The sequence below is a fragment of the Aythya ferina genome (assembly GCF_964211825.1).
Source record: "Aythya ferina genome assembly, chromosome: 7".
Lineage (NCBI taxonomy): Eukaryota > Metazoa > Chordata > Aves > Anseriformes > Anatidae > Aythya > Aythya ferina.
The window spans coordinates 19,471,861-19,485,749 of record NC_140302.1 but is presented as its reverse complement, the minus strand read 5'-3'; the positions used below and the strand labels follow the sequence as shown (position 1 = coordinate 19,485,749).

The 13,889-nt window shown below is 42.1% G+C and overlaps 1 protein-coding gene across 1 annotated transcript in view; it reads right to left on the bottom strand.

Moving 5' to 3' along the window:
* The window catches only part of LOC311439878 (cardiac-enriched FHL2-interacting protein), an 87,402-nt gene that overhangs the window by 30,931 nt on the left and 42,582 nt on the right, over positions 1 to 13,889 (bottom strand). The gene's annotated exons all lie outside the window — the stretch shown is intronic.

Sequence of the window (13,889 nt, the reverse complement as noted above, 5' to 3'; positions counted from 1 at the left end):
GGGTGCAGGTGCAGTGGTTCAGCCCAACCTTTCTCACAGGAGTCTGGCATCTATCAGGATGTGCCTCAGCAGGTTAGCCGAAGATAAAGAATTATCTTTCCACTGGTATTCACTGCATGGCTTGTAGTTCCTAGATCATAAGAAATAGTAAAAATTCACCCTGTCAGTTGTCTTTCTTCTAGGCTGCCAAGTCCTACTTACTTAATTTCTTCTCATGAAAAAAGATATTCTGTACTTCTCCACTTCTGCTCTCTGTACCTTGTCTAATCTCCGCTTACATCCTTATTGAGATGACAGCAATTATCACAGACATGGATTCATCATGGATTTATGTGGCGACACAATATGATTCTTGATTATTTTCCCAGTCTTCTGTTTGCCTTTCTGACTCTGAGCATGAGGTAGATGTTTTGGAGGCATGAGTCTAGCCTACCAACACAAAGAGACAGACATCAAAGCTAACACAGCAATACACCAGCAGTGCACTTCAGCAAAGCATCTTTGAAACCCCTGCTGCTCTTAGCTCTCTGCCGAGACAGTGTCTCCAGGCTACCCGAGGAGCCTGTGCTGCATCCACAGCAAAGTCAAGGCCTCAGTAACTCCTGACACCATGTGCGGAATGTATATTCCCACCCACTTTAGCTTGTCCATGATCTCCTTAACTGCACACATTCCCAGTGCCTGATATTAATCCTGGCAACTAGCACTAATAAATAAAAAACAGTTTATTTTTCCAATGAATTAGCTATGCGCTGCCAAAGACGCACAGATAGAGAAGACTGAACCTGTGTCCATTAATTTGCATTCAGTGGAAACAGTACCATTGGTGCAGGATGTGGCCTACAAGTGCTTAAGCACAGATGAGGAAAGTTATTTTTAGGTACCTGCAACCTAGGGTAGCATTGGTGAGTTCAGGGCTTGATGCTACAAGCACTGCAAAGAGCATCAATCAGTCAGTCTTTGATGACTTAGCTCATAGGTACAAGATTAATTTGATGGGGCATTTCTAGATCCACATCTTAGTACTGGAGGTGTGCGTAGAGTTAGGGTATTTGCACTGAACTGAATCCAATCTCACTGAATGCCTTGCTGTTGGATTTTGGGTTATCCAGCTAAGACAGGTATCATCCAAGTCATTTAAGGGCTGAGATGACATCTTACCAAATGAGTTCTGTCGGTGTGTGGTGTGCTATGGAGTATGCAGCAGGAACCTCCACCTGGTGCCTGGCACACTTGCTGTGGCACAGGACAGCATCCAAGCATGCCAGTGGCAGTGCTGTTCACAGGACACCAGCTCTGCTGAGTGGCTGTGTCCCAGGGACTGCAGCAGCTCAGGTGGGGATTTTCACAGGTGTGTGCACCACACATCACTGTGGAGACATGCTCCTGACCTCTGGACTTCCATGCACTCATGGGACCTAAGCCTACACATCACAGCAAGACACCTGGGAAAACATTTCCCTAGAAGTCCTTGCATGTCTGTCATGTTGCTAATCATTTTTTTTCAAAGCGTGATCTGTTTGCCCTGCACTCAGAAATGCCTTCCATTTGTGGAGTTAATTCACAGTCTTAACAACACCAGAAGGCAGGTTTTTGTGGTCAAATATATTGCCACATTAATAACTTCAGAATATTACATGAAGCACAAAAAAAAGAAAAGAATAAATTAACAGAAGAAGCCTTCATGGCACGCTAGAGAATTAAAGTGCCATTTTATTACACACACCTTAGAGTTAAAGTTTTAATTTCCTTTTAAAAGATAGCAATATATCATTTTCATCCTCCATGTTCAAAAAATACTTAGGATGATTTGTTCTTTGTTGTAATCTGCAGGCCAAACAAAACTGTAGTCAAGTGATATTGACCAAATCCCTGCAATTTCACAATGATAATTGAATTGTTGCTATTATTGTAATTCATTATTGCTCTAATAAGGAACTTTCCTCCAAGGATCCCGATGTGCTTTAAATACAAATAAATGAGTCTTTCCCAATCCCTTGTGGGTTGTTATGTAGTCCTTTTTTACAAAGCAGTTACACAAGGGTGGACACCAAGACAGAGAGGGGTTACTGGCCTTGTTTTTCATAGGAATTGGCTTTGAAACAGTTCCTAGTTAGTGGTTTGGCTCAGGTCAAGGCTCTAACTCTAAGTCAGAGGCAGTTCCAGGAATAATTCCCAGCCCCCTGCTCAGGGCATGCTTCTCTGTCCAGATGTATGGCTGCATACATTCATACAGTACAAGTACAGTAAGCACTGCCATGGGTTTCACTTGCTCTGCTGAGCCGGCACTGGGGAGCCTTTAAAAGTGGAAAGGCATTCAGAGGCATCTTTTTCTTTTACAAGCTGCAGACATTTGCCTCTTAGCAAAGAAGGTCACCAACCAGGCACAGAGATCTTGGTGGATATCACTGCAGTGCAGTTTCCAAATGGCTCCTCAATCCAGCAGCTCTCCCTACTGCCTTATATTGCAGACCAGCAGAGCTATATTTGGAGACAGATACAGGGGTTATGTTCCCAAGAGCCTCTCATGCAGTAAGTTCAGAGTGTGTTGTCATGATGGACATGCACACATGTGCCCTAGCAGAGTGGAGGTCAGCCATCATTCATGAATGTGTGGAGACCACTTACAGTCCAGTTGCAGCGGATGCTAGTAACATGCGTTCCCCACCCACCCTGCTTTCTCCCCAGTAAGCTGCTACATTTTTAATGCCTCCATTAGCTCTTAATAATTATCTCAAATAATTGACAGCTCCCAGCCTTACCCTGCACTGAGTTTCAATGTGGAAACACTGCACCATCCAGCTTTCAATCACAAGTCAAATGGCTGAAGGTTTTGAGACAAGATTTCAATACCAGAAGAAAAAGTCTACCCAATCAACCTTATGCCTTTAGTATAATTATTATTTACAAACTATAAATGCACCTTGTACTTGCAGTGCCATTCATCACTGGAAATTGGACTTGCTGAAATCACGGGTAAGTGTTTGGGTTTTTATTTTTCAGTGTATTCAAATCTGTGGCAAGCTTGCTGGTCCTAATGCTTCTATTGAGAGTCATAAGATTCAGTGTTTAATGCAGATGCATTGTTTTATCCCCACAACACAAAATTTTTCACATTTCTTTTAGCACAAGAAATGATTCTTTCATTTAAAGGGAGGACAGTGAAGTTGAATGGTTTCAGCACAAGGCAGTCACACCACACTCCCCCAAAATATGTAAGTAGTTGACGTTCACAGCTGCAGAAGAAAAAACTGAAGCTGGCTACATTACAAAAGTTCAAAATGCCAAGCAAATAGACATATAAGGATGCATCTGCTTTTCCTAAAATCTTGTGTTTTAAAGAGACACTGCCAGTGCCAAATGCTCTGAGCCAGCAAAGAAAGATGTGCTCTGTTATGAGATAAAATGATGTTTCTCTACGTGCCATGTGATTTAGTCTGGGAGCAGAAAGTCACCCAAGGCTCTTAATTGAAACATCACTGACAATTAGGCTTTTGTTATGAAAAGTTGGCTCAGTTTTAGTGTAAATGCCCAGCTATGAGGAGATACAAGCTTGTTCCCTCTCAGGTGGTTCAGCTCTGAAGAGCCACCAGGAATAGGAAGAGGTAAAATCATACTTCTGTCACTGAGGGAAGCTGCGCACACAGTTTGAACACCAATTTAAATCAATTTAGAAAACAATTTTGTTAATTCAGATCCATCCCTTGGTATAGTTACTTTGATTTTAGCTTGACAGCACAATTTTGGCTAGGGGACTGACAAAGCAAGAGCAAAGCAGGTCACTCTGAAGCTGCAATTACACATGCTGTGACGATTGCTGCCAAGCCAGTCAGGAGGTTAGTGCCCAGCAGTTTTCTGGCTTAATCTTCCTGCCCCATCTTCCCACTCTGGATCTTTGGATTTCCCAGCCTGACTCTGTAGAAACAGCACAGAATGAAAGTCCTCCTAGTAAGAGCTTAAACTAAACTGCGTCTTTCTGATGGAACTGGGTTAGGAAGAAACCACATATAATTATGTTGGCAGACCTAAGAGAACTCTGAGTAAATAAGCAGTAATATGTGGTAACCTATATGTTGTAGGATCTCAGCCCTCAGCTGTAAGTTATACTGCCTAAAACTTCACATATTTTTTGATTTAGTTCAGTTGTCCACCATGAACTGTTGTATACCACACTAAGCTTCCAGTCAGATGTCCTCCTCCGACAGACTGCGTTACAAGTTTATGACCACCACCAGCCATCAGCTGGACATTGCTAACTAGCCATGGCATGGCTGATTGCTGTAGTTCACAACAAATATGGTGTAAAATGTGTTAGCTTAAATTCCTGTGAAATGAGTGATGTTAAATTCACTTAAGATAAGTCACGCTGACCTGAATGGACATATTCTTATCATTCAAAACCTTCCTGGTATGCTTAACCATGAATTCCAGTGGAAGCTAGACTGCTCTGGGTTCAGTTTTAGCTAAGGGGCACATTCACTGCACATGTTGGCTTTGGTGAACCATTTAACTTGAGATGTAGGGTGGCACCAGTCAGTTTCCAGAGGTGGAGACAGATATTTACTGATAGGGAAAGAAAGCTGAGTAAAGCAGATATATATCTGGTAAGCTGTGGCCAGCTGGATGTGCTAAGAGAACATAGTAAGATTTTTAATACGGTTTCATTTGCAGTAACAAATGTCTAAACTGCTCATTTCCATGGTGTGGTACTGGTCTTGTCAGCTCTGGCAAGACATTACAGGGAACCTGCATGAAACCTCGGGGTAGTTATATTCCTATTGCTATTATTTTCCTTTCTTGATGGTGCCTGTTCCCAGCTCAGGAGAACCACTGGGATGTGGCCTGGTAGCTGTACTTCCGGACCAGGGAAAGAGGCCTCCATCACAGCACACGTACCTGTGGTGAAAGCTGCATAACCCTGCTACCGCTTGTAGGGAGATCTAAGCCCTGTCACACTGTGACACACTGTGTCTCACTTCATGTGAGTCTTATCTCCACTTTTAGCAGCAAAGCAAGGAGACAGCATCCTTCCTTCCCTCGTCCCCTTCTCTTCCTCTTCTACTCTCCCAAAATTTCTGAAGGGGTACCATGTGCTCTTGCTTTTCCCCACGTGGGAGCAAACAAGCTAGTGACCTATAACTGCCCGGCAGGAGTATTTTGAACAAATACATTTCATCCTATTGACAGCATGCTTTGGTAGGTTACTGCTCACAGCTATAATCCAGCACAACAAATGAATGACAAACTCAAGGCCATGAAACCAGCACAAAAGCACTACCAAAGTCATCTCACCGATACAAACCTTCAAGGAACTTCTGCTGCAAAGAAGTTTTCTGGAAAAAAACAAACAAACAAACAAACAAACAAAAAACTCCACAGATTGAGGTCTTTCCCTTGTGAAATCTCAAAAGCTAAAAAAAATGGCTCATGAATCCCATCAAATGGCTCATGAATCCCATCAGACAAGATACCTACCCACTCTATTCATCCTGCTAGGTAAATAGTAAAAAAAACAAAACAAACAACCAAATGAAAGAAACCAACTAAACATGGATAGATGGAGGAAGAGATTTTCATTTTTACAATTCTACATACCTGGAGAGAGCTGTGGGAAAACTGAGTGAAGTCACAAGCCTTGGTACCCAATCTATCCCCCAGGTGATTCTCCCAACACCAACAACAGCTGGGAGAGAGCTTGCTGATGCAGCTCCATTCCTGCACTTACTGAACTGCTTTGGTCTGTGGTAACATAAATGTTTGATTTAGGCATAGCAATGTATATTTAGCTCACATCTGGCTGGCTGGCAACATAAGGGAAAAAGCTTTGTAAGAACATGCCCCTTTGAGAAAGGGTGAGTTGGGGATGATGTACGAGGAAAGGCTGCCTACATCAGGCTCCCAGAGCCAGACCTCCTCAGAAGGCACTTCCAGCTCTCCAGTGCCTGGACCATGGGGCTGACACTCTGCAATCAAGTCACTCATTGCTCTCTTGAACTTAGACCTTGCAGGCAGTGCCCAAACACACTATCAGACCTCATCCGTTAATCTTAATGCTCACACTCTAAAGTCCTATTTTCAAAAACAATGTGAACACTTAGGAGTGTAAGTCTCAATGAAAATGAATCTCTGAAAGTGGTGCTAAATTTGTTTGGCACCTTCAGAGCTGTATTGTGACCTCTGCTTGTACAGTATGGCCAGGAAAACCCTTTTATCCAGTCACTGAAAGTCTATCTGCAGAGCACAACTCCTCAAGTTCCTAGAAATCCTCCAGCTCTAAACAACATAAAGCCAAAATGGACCATATCTCATGTTAGCCATAGACTGGCTCTGAGCAGAAAGTTGGTCAAGAGACTCCAGACATTCCTTGCTAACAATGTTCCCAGGATTTCTACAGCTCAGGAAGAAGATGCTGGCAATGACTCTGTGTCCATCCTTCAGAGCAGGAGAGCCAACTCCTCTCTAGCATCCTTCAGCATGAAGATCCCCAAATTATACACAACCTGATTTATTTCAGTCTTTGCAAATCACACTGAGTCCAGAAGCTGAAACACACCAGAAAGTGATGAAAAGATTCTCCTCTAAGTCTTCCCTCTCGTGCATTTCTGAGGGAAATGTGAGATGAACCTATTATGTTGTGGTAGAAGACTGAGATACGCAGTATTTGGATCTATGCTTGAAAGGTCAGGATAAACTGTCCTCATAGGGGAAAAAAAGAGAGAAAGAGAAAGATGCTGTTGAAGTCTAACAGATTATACATTTCTGCTGTAATACCATGCAGTTCAAGAGAGATTGTATGTGTGCTCAGAGGAGCGAGCACATCTTTGTAAATGCTGATACACTGTAAATAAATAAATGAAGTATTAATCATCACTGCCATCAAACTCTGGGAGAAATCTATCTTTGTATTATTTAGATGAGACTTTGTGATTCGTTCAACCCTGCCATTCTTAGAAATTATTAGAGTTTTATAGCAGGTCTGAAACTCTTTGCCAATGAGATTGTGATTTTAATGCATATTAATGGGACAAATGGGGGAGGGGAAAGGAAGTTGGTGCGATTCCCTTATAGAGCAGAATGCTAAATAAGAAGATTCCAGCTGTGCAACAGGAAAGTTAAAATGGTTTGTTTGGATCATTAATATTGCAATGAAAACTAATTAAACCTAGAACTACAAGGAGGAGCTCATTAGAGATTTGAATAGAGGCAGCACTCAGCAGCCTCCCATTTTAGCAGTTTCTTTTATCACACCAAGTGGGATAGCAAGAGTTCACTGAGCAGACAGGGGATAGTCTGAGGCACCAAGGGGATATGGATGCCCAGACCAGGGGCTGCAACTACAAGAGGAGTCTGAATGCTACAGACCTTCCTTGGAAAACCCTGCATAACTTTTGTAGCTCTGTAAGCTGAGGCAAGCTCTTCTACTGGGTCTCTGCACTGCTCAGTCTAAAGTCAGTGCACTCTCAGCTTTCTCCTTCAACTTTGGCCATGGGTTGTTACCTCTTTGTCCCCTTGTCTGAACTGACACATGAAACTCATGGCCTTTCCTAAATTTTCTTTAGCCAAAGAGCCCCAAAATCTGCTTTACAAAATACATCTACTTATATCTTATATATATTATTGCTCCCTCTATGCTCCTGTTGCCATGACTTTATAGTTTCAGCGTGACCCAAGCAAGTCTGCAAGGTATCATATCCAGCCTAGCCTGTATTCCCAGGCAGGTGCTAGCAAGACATGAACTTCCTTAGGTAGCCAAGGAATGCAAAAATAATAAGGAAAGAGGAAACACTGGAAACACAAAGCTCATTTTCAAGTATGGCATCACCTTGAAGAGTCAAACCTGTTGCACACCCCAGTCAGTACCAGCAGCCACAGGGAGCAGCAACTTCTGAGCAGGCCCCGAGGAGGTGACAGACACCTGCTGTCTGTTTAGCAGTGTGTAATGAAACAGGCTGAAATGCATTTCAGAGAGGCTTCCAGGCAGAACTCAGAGCTGTGAGGTATAGGCAGAAAATAGCCCCAGAGGCTGGAGGAGTGGCTTCTCTGTGAAGACTTCTACCCCTGGCCACCCAGAGGTGGATGGCAGCATCACCAAAGTGATGAGTATCCTAAAATGATTTTAGCATTTTCTGTGGCCAACAACTGCATTTGCAGAGGTGATTCTGTCCTTAGCCAGCCCTGCAAGCCTTTGCTTTACTGAGCCCATGGAGATATTTGCTGTCTATAGACAGACTCAGGTTACATCAAGCCCACAGAGAGAATAAGAGCCCAAATTAAGCAAGAATGCACTTCAGATTGCCCTTGAACACAGAAGTCATGACCTATATTTAGATGCATGCATGCACACTGACCCAGAAACATACAACAATCACTCCTAGACACCTGAGGAAATGTTGTCTGTACTGTTTGAACTTTTTCCCTCAGTGAGAAATAGGTGAGTTTGTGATGACTGCACTTCTGCCTCAGTGGATTGCAATCCTGAGAACCTACATTCCACTTTCTATTTTCCCGTCTCTGATGCTACCCCTCCACCAAAGTCCTCAACAACATAACTTTGGGATGACTAATATCTGCCCAGGCTTGAGTGACTGCAGTAACCTCACATTCCCTTTTCTGGTGCAGCCTGCATAGTACAAATTCACATAGTTCAAAGTCAGCCCTCAAAAACTTCACATAGTGGATCTGCTTCTTCTTTCCCAGACATCAACACCTTAAAACAACCCCATATTGCCCCTGAACTGGTGTGTCTGATACACTCTTGAATGAAAAGGACAGTGACAAATAAGGGGGAAGGAAAACAAGAAAGGTATTATGGCCACAAGCTTGATTTCCACAGAGAAAAGAAAACCAGAGAACACATTACTTGACATAAACTGTCATCAGTGGTCCCCTCTTATTTTTTTGTACATCACATAAGGGCTTTTAAAGACTTCTTCAAATAAATCTGTTTCACAGGGTGCTCTATATTAAGGGGAAGAGTGGAAGTGGGCGACTGCGGGACAGCTACTCGTGAATGGTATTTGTAGAGGAATGATATTTACCTGAATTTGTGGTGCTTCAAGGATTTAGTGGGAAAGGTAGTCTTATTCAGATCCCTCCCATAAGATCAATTAGTGTTGTGATGCAGGCAGAAGTTAGTAATGTACTCAAAGTTGAATGCTTTGGCTGTCACTTGGTCATGCATACTGATGATTTTACTAGCAAAGTGACTGTAGTGTGTTTACTAGCAAAGTGACAGCACTGAGATGCTGTTTCTGCTTATTGCCCATCATTAACACTGCCTCCATGGGAAAGATCTAAGGCCTAATAAGTCAGAAAGACAACACTGGTTACATTTTCTAACCTCATTGAAGTATTTAAACCCTAATGTAGGTGTATAAATTCCCACTGAAGAAGCTAAACCAGATCTTCACTTACTTAAAACTATATATAAGTGCTTAAAGAAAACTGGGAAGCAACTAGAAACACACGTATATCTCATTTGGGGCATTCAAATTTGGACTTTGGGCCCTTCTTCCTCATTTCCATTAACAGCTCTCCACTCACTCTGCTTGTTATGTCAGCGTGAGACAGGTAAAGCCCCACCATGCAAAGAAACAGATTTTTGGGGAGCCTCTGAAATTTTTCAGCTTTCCACAACACCAAGCAGAGAAGCAAAATGTCTGTTTTCACAGGCAGACAATGTATTTGAAACGAATCTGCTTGGAAATGAATGATGAATGGTTATTTGATTTAAACTTAGTGTTTATGAAGATTGCCTAGTGACTTCTAGTGCTTTTCAGTGTTTGTTAAATGGAAAAGGAGAGAAATCACATAATTCTAATCCCAAATCAGGGCAATTGGCTTGTTTATATCTGTTATATTCCATTAAAGATGCTGTATCTACTTTGTCTATCTACTTTGTCTCAAGATAAGTCCCAGTTTATTTATGCCTACTGTTAGGGCAAATATTAGCACCAAAATGGTATGCAGCAAAGTCTAATGCCATGTCACCAGCATTGCTCAAATTACAGACAAAATAAGTGACAGTTACTTTGAGGCAGAACTAGGTTGTTTGTTCAAGTAGCTCTCCTTCATGAGCATTCAAAATTTGCCTCCAGCAAAAGGATTTCAAGAGTATAGTACAACATGGTTGTACATTTGAGGAAAGATATAAGAATGCTGGCGGTTTTGTGGGACCCAGTTTGCTATTCACTAGTCATCGCTGCTCTTGACTAGTGATGTGACATCAGATGATTCCCTTATCATTTGGTACATAACCAGAGCTGGTCAGGATTTCTTAAGCCTTTTTATCAATAAAAAAAAATAATAATAATCCAAGCTAAACATCACTACTCAGAAACTTGCCATGCTTTCTTGTGGAAGCACATTCACATATTGCGCAATTCACACATTACGCACCCTTTTTGATGGCTGAATTCACTAGTCAAAAAACATCCCAAGATGCATCAAATCTTTGCTGTGCCAGTGCAATGCATCATTCTGTCCTCTGGTTACAGCACATCATGAGAATGCAATTCAGCTGATGAACCAGCTAAGAGAGGATAAGAGGGATATGAACTACCTGAATTACAACTCATATTGGGCACAGCATCTTCATTCTCAAAGAGGAACAATTTATTCTTCATTTCTGATAGAAGCTCAACCTTGCCACATTTTATAGAAAAGCTTATTCTGTTGGAAACCCTATTTGACACCTAGGAACAGAAGAGACCAAAATGTTTCATCCAGGTGAACACCACATTCCTTACATGGTCATTTGGAAGAACCAAGTTGCAGACATTTGGCCATAGAGAAATTGACTTCTCCTTCTGAGGCCAAAAGCTGCAATGACCCTTACGACTCCATACATTGCCTAGCCACTAAAACTGCAGATTGACTTTTGGAAGAGCATCATTGTACCTGTGGCAGCAGGTAGTAGCCATAAGCAGGGCATTATGATACTTTACTAATTCCTGGAGATGCATAATACTCAATGCATTTGTCACATTTGTATTTAAGTCTGTCCCAAAATTTCCTAGATCATTGGTTTTAGTCTGACAAGTGGTGATGTCAGCCGCGGCCACTTACACATGTTCTCATCGTAATGAATTTCTGGATTTGAGATGAGCTAGGCAGGCAAATTATACAGTTTCTTTCCTGTTATACTGGAGATACATAAGGACAGCTGTGATTTCTGAGAGGTACCTTAGAGCTAAGGAGGACTGCAGTCAACACAATTTTTATGACAGAGATCAACAATATCTCATTGAAAGATATATTTGCTCCCCAAATCCTCTGCCTTCAGAGCTAGATGCCATACCTTTGACACCATTACTCTTGAAATACTAATAAACCACTTAATCAGCACACAGCAAAATGCTGCTTCCCCCACATTCACCAGCCAGCACAGTGAGTGACCTTTTTGCTACCCGCAGAGGCCAGCAGATGCAGATTCCCTCAGACCAGCGTGGGGAGATATCAGAGGAGAAATCCTCATTCCCTGCCCTTCCTCTACAAACAATGAGCCTGTTCATTCTAATGCCTCCCTAGGCTGCAGCTGTTGCAGGGAAAGAAATGGTCTCTCCGGCTGCATTAGCAAAAATGGTTAGATTAAGTTTGGGTTTATCACAACTGAACCGACATTGGTATTTTGGCCTGATTTTAAAATGTAACAAAAGGCAATTTTCTGTCTGAATAGTTTCAAGATTCACTGTGAAAACAGTTCAATCAGCATAAAAGTACCTGACATACATAAAACCTCTTCCTTTTGCTCCAGAGGTGTAAGCCACATGTTTATAAGCACATGTATACCATTTCAATAGGGCAAATGCAGGTTTTCCAGGGTCAAAAGGGGCTGAGGGCTATAGTCAGCCCAGCAGCCTCTGTTTCTTGCTCCCCCACAGTGCCATTTTCAATTCCCACATGCCTGCCTTTTCCTTGGCTGCTCGATCTGCTGGCTGTCAGCCAAAAAGGGCCTGCTGCATGATCTAACACAGCTCTCATTGCATTTGATGAGACTGTGACCACGAGTTGTACAAAATCTCTCCTGCTTCCCAGCTCTCCCATCACCTCCAACACTGCATCCTGGCCTGTGCAGGACACAGAGGACCTATTTAACTTTCCCGACACCAGTATTGTTAAAACAGGACCACACACATGAATACAAGAGCAAAGCACCAAATCACCTTCACTACAGCAATTGAAAACAAGAACAAATCTGTCAGTTCTGCCACCTTCTTCTCCCATCTACCTCCCTTTACTCTTCCCTTCAAAGCCTAATTAATTCATTAAAAATAAGTGTTATTACAGGTGGGCAGTTTATTTTTGTCATCCTCTTATTGTACACCCTAAAGAAAAAGGATGCTCAGTACCTCTAGAAACTGTTAATATCCAGAAAACCTTAAGAAGCTGTCAAACATGTCAAGAAAAGGCAAAGTTAAACACTGAGAACTCTGACTGCACTGGGTGTCCTATCTTGCTCTTTTTTATTATTCTTTTAAATAAGGTGTGTATATATATATATATAAACACATATATAGAAATGTGTTTTAGAAAAACAATAGAGGCACTCTGTTTTGGCAATGGTACCATTATCTTCATATCATTTGACTTCCTCATTTCTTTTCTGGGTACCCTGAGGTTTACCATTAACACAGCTATTTACATTTATATTCCTATAAACATTGGCTAGAGATTGTGCTCTGCTTCCTGAGTTAACAGTAAAATGAACAGGATGATTTTCAGAAGAACAGAACCTCTGCACCTCTGGAGAGCAGAAGATGCTGCTGCTCTGTACCCCGACACAGCTTGAGCATGGCTGGGATCTGCTTCCCAGTCCTACACACCCATGAGGTGCAAAACTCTCAAGAATTTGAAAAATAAAATAAAATAAAATAAAATAAAATAAAATAAAATAAAATAAAATAAAATAAAATAAAATAAAAAAAAAATAAAAAACACACAACTTTTCCTCTGCGTTAGAATCACATAGCATTTGAAGCGGACTAATGCAAAACCTTTTGCCTTTGTAGTTCCTTCAAAATTTATGATTGTTTAGCTTCCTCTCAAGTCTAACTCCAGTGCCAGGTTTCCAGACTCTCTATTGTTTAGTCTTTTTCCAATAACCACAATGTTCTTGCAAGCATTTTATTCACAATGTCCTCACTGTCCACAAAGTCCAACACACCTGTATTTCTCTGCTTACACAGAGTACAGGTGGATGGGAGATGCTAGAATATTGGTGGGAATTGGGCATACTTTTACCCTTTCATTCTCCTGCTCTGAATTTTCCCGGCCCTTCTATTTTGCTCTGTGCATGCCACCTGCAAAGAGTAAACAGCCATTTTCAGAGGCTGCTTAGCAGCTTTCTAACACTTCAAAGGTATTTTAAGACACAGCCGGGTGTATCAGAATGTGCAACAATGACAAAGCTGGGCTGCCTTGGATGTTTTGCTCATGTCGTATGAAAACCTACACAGGAAAAATTCCAGCAATGCTGCCGCACTAAAGGAACTTTATCAACACAGCGCTCGCCAGCAACCAAGACACACTTGATAAGCAGAGGAGCAGACACTGTCATCCAGCGGGTACTGCAGCTTTTGTTTAAGGTCGCCCAAGCCTAAACTCATTGCTCAGAGAGAAGAGAGCCAAGCTTACCCCTAAGGACATCTTTAATGAGTAGGGGTAGCATAGCTTTGTGGCACTGTTGCTTCACCCACAGCCTCCCAACTCCTGTAGCATCATTCCCAAATTCCACAGCATCCCCACTGTGATTCACAGTGCTTCAGAGAACAAGCAGTATGTGGAGGAACCGCCTCCTCCAGCAGCTCGCTCAGACAGACCTCAGCAATGAGACATGCAACATAGAGAGGTTTTCCAATGGGCTACTGCACGTATGAAAATCCACGGGA